At 41.7% G+C, this 9332-nt stretch overlaps 1 pseudogene; it reads right to left on the bottom strand.

Moving 5' to 3' along the window:
- Window positions 1–4929: 4929 nt before the first annotated feature.
- LOC113937484 lies at window positions 4930–9248 on the bottom strand (annotated as a pseudogene).
- Window positions 9249–9332: the final 84 nt, after the last annotated feature.

Below are 9332 nucleotides of genomic sequence, written 5' to 3'. Positions count from 1 at the left end.
GGGGAGAGGGAGAAGAAGACTCCCTGCTGAGCTGAGAGCCCGATGCCGATGCCGGACTTGGTCCCAGGACCGCAGGATCATAACCTGAGCTGAAGGCAGCCGCTTAACCGACTGAGCCATCCAGGCGTCTCTATCCAAATCTTTTATATTGAGTTGGGCAGAAGTGTGCATGTGTGGTTATAAATGGGAATCAACTTGGGGTATCTCTGTAGCTGGATTGGTTAAGTGGCTGACTTTGGCTTGGTCATGATCTCGGGCTCAGCGGGGAGTCCGCTTGTCCTTCCATCTCCCTCTGTCCCTAGCCCCCTCATGCTCTCTCCCTCAAATAAATAAATAAAATCTTTTTAAAATAAACAAAATAAATGGGATTGAACAGGAAAGTGCTTCTTCTTCCTTGCCCCTCCCATGGACTTATTCACTGTATACATCGCAGGTGTTTCAGCATCTGTTACTGAGGAACACTCTCATGCAGGTTTTGGACAGGCATAAGCAGGTGATCAAGTATACACTGCCCCACCACCACATTCTTTAGGAAGAACGAGACAAAGTCTTTCTTCTTGAACCTGAGACTCTGAATTTTCTTTAACTTTTCTTCATTCAATATTATTGAATTTTAAATGTAACCTTAATCACTTCAGAAGGAATGAATAACTGAGACACATAACACCATGGATTAATTTCAAAATAATTGTGCTGAGTGAAAGATACTAGACAAAAAAGAGTACATACCATATTATTCCACTTATTTAAAACTATGGAAAATACCAGGGGCGTAAGGAAACATTACACATATTCATCATCCTGATTGTGGTGATGGACGTCAAAACTTAATATATTGTACACTGTAAATATGTGCAGCTTATTGTGTGTCAATTAACCACGATGAAGCTGTTTAAAATTTAAATATAAATTAAAACAAGCAGAGGCATTCCTGTAGCCTAGAGATTTCTTGCTTCGTGGTTTTTCGTTCAATAAACAATGACACTCCATTAACAGGAACTGTGGGCTGAAAAAGGATCTATCCTTCCACAAGATTTAAGATTTGTCTTTCTTCTCACAAGGTAATTGAATCTTCCCTTGAGAAGGAGAAAAATAAGGTAACGGCCTCAACTGTCACCTTTCTCAGATTGTTTTTGTCAATAATGTTTGCAAAGATTATGTACTTATACATAAATCCACCTTGTTTTCTTTTCTACTTTCTATCTCTTGGGTGAGCATTTTCTGAGCTTATCATTATCAAAGAAGAAATAGCTTGATTTCAAAACTAACATCATTTTTATGAGTTAAAAACGTACATTTATGTCTGGTATATCATTTGCTAATATTGAAAGAGCCATTCTTAAGAACTTGACAAAGACGTTTCATTTTTCTTTTTTTTTTTAAGATTTTAAGTAATCTCTACACCCAACATGGGGCTTGAACTCATGACCAACTGAGCCAGTCAGATGCCCCTCATTTTCATTTTTCTGACAGACTCAGCCATCAGCCTCTATAACTCTCTTTCTGAATCGCCTTCCTTTGCCTGAACTTTTCTTTTCAGGTCAGAATCTCTTCTTTAGGCAGTTTGCCTCTGATTCTCCAAACTCACTGTCTAGACATTCTAACCTCTTCTGTGGTTCCTTTTCTATTTCTTTCACATAGTATTATTGTTTTAACCAATAAGAAGAAAGGAAAATATAAGGAAAGCTTCTTTGGAGTCCTGAAGGACACCTGGGAGTTAAGTGAGAAAAGAAGAGAGGCAAGCAATGATGTGGAAATGTTGGGGTTCGGAACAAAGGGTCAAGAAAGAATTCTTGAGGTGTCTTCAGTCCCAAAAGGTGGTTTTATTAAAGCATGGGGACAGGACCCATGGGCAGAAAGAGCTGCCTTGGGTTTGTGAGGAGCAATTGATTATATACTTTCAAGTTGGGAGGGGGTTAGGGATAGTGTAAATCTCTAAGGAATTTCAGAAGCAAGGTTTCCAGGACCCTGAGGAGGCTAGGTATTGTTAGGAAAAGATCAGTTATTCCTGTCTAGTAAAACCCTAGTCATGAGACCCTACGGATGTGTCAGTGGGCCATATGCTTGGAGGATGATTGCTAAAATAGATCTTGGGGTAGAAATAAAGGAAGTCTCCAAAGGAATTTTTATATGTTAAAGGATCTGGGAGGTTGGGATAGTGTTAAGCTAAAATGGCCTTTTGCCCTTAGCAAAGTATTAACATCCACGCAATTGAGTTCCTAGAGGGAGGTCACTCTGCCTGTTTCAAGGACTTGTCAATGGGCTGTAAGTAGTAAGGAAATTTTAATTTTTTCCTCTTGCCTTTGTTCCCCACATAAACCTAGTTGTTCTTAGCGGTGTGGAGGATGTGCACAAGGGCGAGAGGTGAGACACAGTAACACAGGCTGGGAAAGACAATTGGTTCAGTGCTGTAGGATTGAGGTAAGTAGATCATGGAGGCCCTTGTACAGCAAGATAGGGCGTCTACTTTATCCTGTGAGTGACGGAAAGCCAGGTAGAGTTTTAAACAAGGGAAGGTCTGGGTCAGATGTGTGACTCTGAAAAATATATCTGGCAATCAAAGTGAGATTGGGGTTTGACAAAATTTGGGGAAAGAGATCATTCTGCAGGGCTGTTGTAGTAATTCAATGAAGGAGAATGAGGGCTTGAACTAAGTAGATAGAAGGAATTGAGAAATAATTAGAATAAAAAAATCAACAGGACCAACTGATTCATTATTAGTTTCAGGTTTGGTGTGTCAAGAGATGTAGGGGAAGAAAAAAATATCTTTTCCTTCTACCCTTCTAGGTTCTTTTCTGGGACTCTGAAACAAAAGACACGAACAAGAGAAAAGCATGCAAATTGATTTTTAAGTATGTTTTACATGACATTGGAACCTTCATAAGGAAATGAAAACCCAACAAAGCAGTTAAACCAGATTGTTTTTATGCTAGGTTTGATGAAGAGTGGTAAGTCGTGAGTAAAATGCAATAGGATAAAAGGATATGAGGGGCGCCTGGGTGGCTCAGTCGTTGGGCATCTGCCTTCGGCTCAGGTCATGATCCCAGGATCCTGGGATCGAGCCCTGCGTCGGGCTCTCTGCTCAGCGGAAAGCCTGCTTCTCCCTCTCCCACTCCCCCTGCTTGTGTTCCCTCTCTCACTGTGTCTCTCTCTGTCAAATAAATAAATAAAATCTTTAAAAAAAAAAAAGGATATGAGCTAAGGGTAGTAAACTGGAAGAAACTTAGCACGGCCTGTTCGTTCTGATTCCTCTCATCATCTAAGGGAGGTATATGCAAAACTACCTCCAAAGGCTGAAGGAGACATAAGACCAAAGAAAAAGCCTGGTAAGTCCAGCTTGACAAGAGATGGTTTACTAAAAGGACTCTAGTGTCTTGGGCAGCTGCAAGATGAGTAGATCTCTGCAACGCCACCTCTCATAAGACTTGCCTTTTTAGCCATAGAGGCAGGGGAATATGTCCTGGGAGATCACCCCAGAGGAAATGTTTGAGAAGAGTTGGGTCATAGTCATATCTCCAGAGCAGGTCAAGGATGTTATGCCTCAAGGGTGTACTTAAGGGTGTGGTTAGACAAAAAGAAGGTGTGGGAGGGGGGCAGCTGTGCTGGAGAAGGCTTCAGGTTACAGAGAGGTAGTCATGGTGGATTCATCCATGATGGCACTAGTCCAGCTCACACAGCACCCCTCTGTCTGCAGAGGTAACAGATGTCTCCTCCTGGTAAAGGGAGGGCATCTCTTACATGAAGGTCTTATGACCTTTCTGAAGGGAGACAGGAGAGGTCAGTGGGGACTTCCTTGTGCCTACCATCTCTCAAAATCTTTCAGCTTTAATATTCAATATGCCAACATGTCATATTTTGGGATAGTGTGTCTTGAACCACATCAGAGACAAGGAAGGACCAAGAATAACTCCTTAGTTATTAGGCTGACTGGGAGAAGAATGGTATCTCCAAGTGAGATAGAAAATACAAGAGATGGGTTAGTTTAGGGGAACAGTGAATTCAGTTTAAAAGATAAACTGAGGCATATTAAAATTATAAGAGTTTATCTGGGCAAAATTCAGTTAGAATCAAACAGCATCAAACCAGAAGTGGTTAGGAGCCCTCTGCCAACAGGAGTCAGGGAAAACACTTTTATAGAGAAGGTATGGAAGCAAAGAGAAGAAACTGATTGTCCACTTGGCTCTTTGTGATTGACTGTCCTCAGTGTTTTGATTTCATAACCTCGAAGCATTTATATGCTTACATTTTAGTTTGCTTATGCAGGCTGCCATGGCCTTAGAGCCACATCAGTCTAATGCCCTTGTTCAATCAACTTAACAGGACATATGGAGATTGAGGTGCCAAGAATACCCAGAGATATCCAGCAGGTTGCTGAATATATGAATCTCATGTTAGATAAGTATGAGCCAGAAATATAGAAATTAGATTATAGATGATGAATAATATCATGAAAATTGTGAAAGATTTTGAAATAGTCAAGAGTTTACTGGGTGAACTTCCATGGAATGCTGGGCATTTTTTTTTTCACCATTCAAAATTTATTTGGTATTTTAGTTGGTATGACACTTAGTTGGCTGCATTGTCTTTTTACGTTATATGGCCATGTACACTATATTCTGACATACATGGTACACAAAGTAAGATCCTTTAGGACAGTTATGCACAATACATGCAAATTGAATTTATACATTGGATCCCAGAACGTGACTGACTGGAAAAGATGGACTAGGCATGTCGGGTGTTGGGGGAAGAACCCGAAGTGACAGAACACACAGTAAACACACATCTGGTGTGCAGAGCAAACGCAGCTCTGGCAGTGGAGCCTCTGAGACGGTGGGGCTAACTTACGTTAACCAATTTAGGGCTACAAAGACAGGTATCATCCAGTACCAGGATACAGCTGCAGGGTTTGGTGAACCATTCCTATTTGGACCTTTAGGAAACTGACTTTTTTTCTTAGGCCATTTTAATATTACTTGAGTAACAGATCAGATAATAAGGACAATATACACAACCTCCAACTAAAATCCTGCTATAGTCTAGACAGTGAAGTGGTACATTAGAAAACTTTAAAACTGCAGCTCCTTTTGGATCCCCCAAAGTGTATCTGCACTCTTCTTCAAACAGGCCTCCTCCTCAGAAGTCAGAGTCACCTTCACAACATCTGAAATTCCATTCTGTCCCAAGATGCAAGGGACACTAAGGAAGACATCATCTTTAATTCCATAGAGACCCTTAATCATGGTGGAAATTGGATGTACCCGCCTAAGATTCTTCATTATACTTTTGGCCAGATCTGCCACAGACAGTCCAATGGCCCAGGAGGTGTAGCCTTTCAGTTTGATCACCTCATAGGCACTGTCAACCACCTGTTTGTGAACCTCTTTCCACTGTTCCTTATCTGCATCAGTGCCTAAGGCAGGGTGCAGATTCTTCAGAGAGACACCAGCAACGTTCACTCCACTCCATACAGGCACACTGGAGTCTCCATGCTCCCCAAGGACCCACCCGTGACAGCTTAACTGGTGAGTTCCCAGTCTTTCCCCCATTAGGTAACGGAACCGGGCTGAATCCAGATTGCAACCACTTCCAATAACACGGTTTTTGGGAAAGCCAACTTATCTTCCAAGCCACATAGGTCAAGATATCCACTGGATTGGAAACGACAAGCAACTTGCAGTTTGGGCTATATTTTACGATATTAGGAACGATGAACTTAAAGATGTTCATGTTATGCTGGACCAAATTAAGACGGCTTTCTCCCTCTTGCTGACATGCCCCAGCTGTGATAATAACCAGCTTGGAGTTTGCAGTCACATTATAATCTTTGCCAGAGACAATTTTTGGTGTTCTAAGGAAAAGGCTGCCGTGCTGGAGATCCATCATCTCTCCCTTCAGTTTGTCTTCCATGACATCAACAAGAGCAAGTTCATCTGCCAAGTCCTTCATTAAGATACTGATGGCACAAGCCATGTCAACAGCACCAACCCCAACAACTGTGATCTTATTCTGGGGGGTATGTCCTTCCTTAAGAAGATTCTGAATCAGCTGATCTTTGAGAGTTGCCATTTTGGACTTAGAACCAAAAGGAATCCGGAGTGCACGTCGGGCGGGCGGGCGTCAGCGGAGCGCGAGGTTGAATCTGGACTCGGTGGCAGCGGCTCTGACACCAATACTGGGCATTTTTAAAAGGGCTCCCTGGGGTCATCTGATTGTAAGGGGTGTGTGCCTTTATCTTTGATTAAGCTATTTCACAACTCTGTAGAGACAGAAATTAATTTACAGAAAACTGGTAGTGATGAAGGATAGTTGGAAGAAAGGCAGGCAGGGACAAGCTCCCCATCCCCGCTAAGAGGGAACTGCCCTTCAAAGGATTTTACAGCATCCTGGAAGGAGCCCTCCACCCTTTCCCACACGTTAGATGACAAAAACCTGATTGGATGACAGGTGCATGGAGGGTTAATCAAATTAAAACAGCCTGCCAACAAGCCCATAAAAACCCCTAGACTTAGAAACTCTGGTGGCAACCCTCTGGGTCCCCTCCTTTTTGGGAGCAGTGGGACCAAGAACCACTGGCACTGCACGGCACAGAAGGAAAAGATACCCTGCAACAATAGTAATGCAAACATTTCCTGTCCGTAGCAGTGCAAATGAGTCTTGTCCACAGAAATGCAAGTGGGTTTTGTGTGTTAGGAAATATGAATCTATAAATCAAATTCTTCCTTGAACCAGCCTGAACATCCTTACTTGTTCCCTCATTAATGAATGAGTTATGCAGAATCTTTGACACATGCTCATTTTATATTTGTATGAGGGCCAGAATTTTACCTTTTTGAAACTTTAACAATTTTGGAGATTTTATTTATTTATTTATTTGTCAGAGAGAGAGAGCATGCACAAGCCAGGGGAGCTGCAGGAAGAGGGAGAAGCAGGCTCCCTGCTAAGCAAGGAGCCCAATGCCAGGACTCAACCCCAGGACCCTGGGGTCATGATCCGAGCCAAAGGCAGCCACTCAACCGACTGAGCCACTCAAGCATCCCTGAAACTTTAACAATTTTGAGGTTTCACCGACATCCTAATGGATTCACCTGACAAAACTGGGTAAATCATGTTGCTGAAGAACACCTCATGGGCTGCTTACTTAAGCCCAGGCATGTTTTGCTTTTGGCTCCCAGACTGAACAGCGAATATGCAAGTGGGAATCGTACAACAATGGATTGACTCTTTCTCCAGGTTTCTTCTCTTTACTGATTTTGTATTTTTCTTTTTGTTTCTGATACATTTACAGCTGGTAAGTTTCTCACCATTGATGGCAACAACAATTAGGAATTTGGTTTTATATTCTGACCATTTGGTGATCTCATTAAGTTAATTAATGGTTTACATAGATATATTCTCTTTTGGATAGGAGACGGCAGAGAATCTGGTTGGTCTTTTTGTTTGTTTGTTTGCCTTTTTCATCTATTTATGAATTCAGATCAGTCAAGATTTTCATGCCCACTGGGAAGGAGAATGACTCTTTGATACCTGATCTAGTGAGTTTTTGTGTTTCTGCATTCACTTCTGACCTGTGACTGAAGTGGTGGAACCAAAGCTGTACTCTCTGTGTGTCTGTGCATCTGTCTTTATGGCTGTAATCCAGAAAAGTCTTCACATCCTGTGGAGTGTGAAATGTTCACTAAGTTTGGAGAGCTTTAATAAATTAGATTATTATATCTCTTAAAGGAGTTATGTTCTGCTTGGCTTATTGGGATAAATACACACTTACATAAATCAAATATTCCTACAATTCCCAGAAAATAAAGAAATTAAATTTCCAATACTTCAGGGGTGGCTGGGTGGCTCAGTTGGTTAAGCGACTGACTCCTGATTTCTGTCCAGGTCATGATCTCAGGGTTGTGGGATCCAGCCCCACCAGGAGCTCCGCGCTCAGCATGGAGTCCGCTTGTCCTCTCCCTCTGCACCTCGCCCCCCGCAAAAATAAATAAATAAATAGATAGATAAAATCTTAAAAAAAACCCAATACTTTAAATGTGTAAGACTGTATTTAAAATATCCTTTTCATAAATTTCTAGTACTGAAAGAATCCACGTTCAAATAATCAAAGCAAGCCTCGGCAAATGATATTCTTTTAATGTTTGGTTAAAAAAACACAGCTGTCTTTTCTCAGTGTAAACCATAATACAAATGTGTATGCATTTTAAAGATTTTTTTAAATTTATTTATTCATGAAAGACAGAGCGAGAGAGAGAGGCAGAGGGAGAAGCAGGCTCCCAAGGAGCGGGGAGCCCGATGCGGGACTCGATCCCAGGACCCTGGGATCATGACCTGAGCCGAAGGCAGATGCTTAACCATCTGAGCCACCCAGGTGCCCGAAATGTGTATGCATTTTAATTGTTTGTTTCCTTACTGAGAAAAAAATTAGTGCGAACTTCCTAAATTTATTCAAGTGTAATAATTAAATAACCTAACATTACTCTGACATAATGTTTTAGGAACTTGAAAAATATAAATTTATTCAACAAACTCAATTATTCCACAAACTTTTTATATTGAGTAATTATGTAAAAACAAAGAGTAATTATGTTTCATAGTACATCAACTTAAAACTAATTGGTGTTCTGTAGGTAATTTAAAATTTTGTACTAATATTAAGTTGAACTAATTAATGGTAATCCTTGGATGTCTAGATATGTTCTAAGCATAATATTAGGTTTATATAGCTTTCTTTTTATATACTACAGAAAGGCTGTATTTCTGGGTTAGATTAATAAACGTGCTCATTTTTGTCACTTACAAAAACGTGTATAATGGCTGTGATGGTTGTAGAAAGCAAAGCTCTATAAAGTTAGGAGTTTTGTTAGTCTCCTAGGATGCTTGAATATGACAGCTCTCCATTATTCACCTTCTCGTAGATGGATGACAGGGACAGACACACAGAGAGTGACTGTACACTACTGCCAGTCCCTGCAGAGAACGCGAATCCAACACAGCGAACGAGAGGAGGAAACCTGGTAGTAATTTAAGGAAGCATTTCTCTACCTGTCGAAATTTCCTAATCTAGCGCTAGCGGCCGCACTCTCCCTCCGCTCCGCTCCGCCCCGCCCCTTCCCGCGCTGATACCTTTTCCGGACCAGCTTCAGTTTCCTCCGCACGGTGCCCCTCCTTTTTCCGGTGCCACACATCATCATTCTCGCTTCCCGGTAACTAAGGCGATGAAAGGGCATTCCTACTAAGGTGAACGGAAGGTATGTTGGATCAGGGCGAATCCCTGAGGCGTGCAGGCTGCACCTAGGAAGCAATCCGGCAGACACTGGAGTTTTCTGAAGGAC

The sequence above is a fragment of the Zalophus californianus genome, chromosome 8, assembly GCF_009762305.2.
Source record: "Zalophus californianus isolate mZalCal1 chromosome 8, mZalCal1.pri.v2, whole genome shotgun sequence".
NCBI lineage: Eukaryota > Metazoa > Chordata > Mammalia > Carnivora > Otariidae > Zalophus > Zalophus californianus.
The sequence above is the reverse complement of the archived record's forward strand: the minus strand, read 5'-3'. Positions and strand labels throughout refer to the sequence as shown.